The sequence below is a fragment of the Rhincodon typus genome, chromosome 15 (genome assembly GCF_021869965.1).
Source record: "Rhincodon typus isolate 14 chromosome 15, sRhiTyp1.1, whole genome shotgun sequence".
Taxonomy (NCBI): Eukaryota; Metazoa; Chordata; class Chondrichthyes; order Orectolobiformes; family Rhincodontidae; genus Rhincodon; species Rhincodon typus.
Window position 1 is genome coordinate 16,661,908 of NC_063346.1, and position 337 is coordinate 16,662,244.

Consider the following 337-nt stretch of genomic DNA (forward strand, 5'->3'; position numbering starts at 1 on the left):
CTATGATGCTGCTTGGCCTGCTGTGTTCATCCAGCTCTACACCTTGGTATCTATGATAGGCTGGTTAGCAAAGTTAGATCACATGGAATCTCGGAACAGCTAGCCATTTGGATACAAAATTGACTTGAAGGTCGGAAAAAGAGGGTGGTGGTAGATGGTTGTTTTTCGGACTGTACGCCTGTGACCAGTGGTGTGCTGCAACGATTGGTGCTGGATTCACTGATTTTGTTATTTGTGTAAATGATTTGTATGTGAATATAGGAGGAATAGTTAGTAAATTTGCAGATGAAACCAAAATTGGTGGTATAGTGGACAATGAAGAAGGTTATCTCAGAGT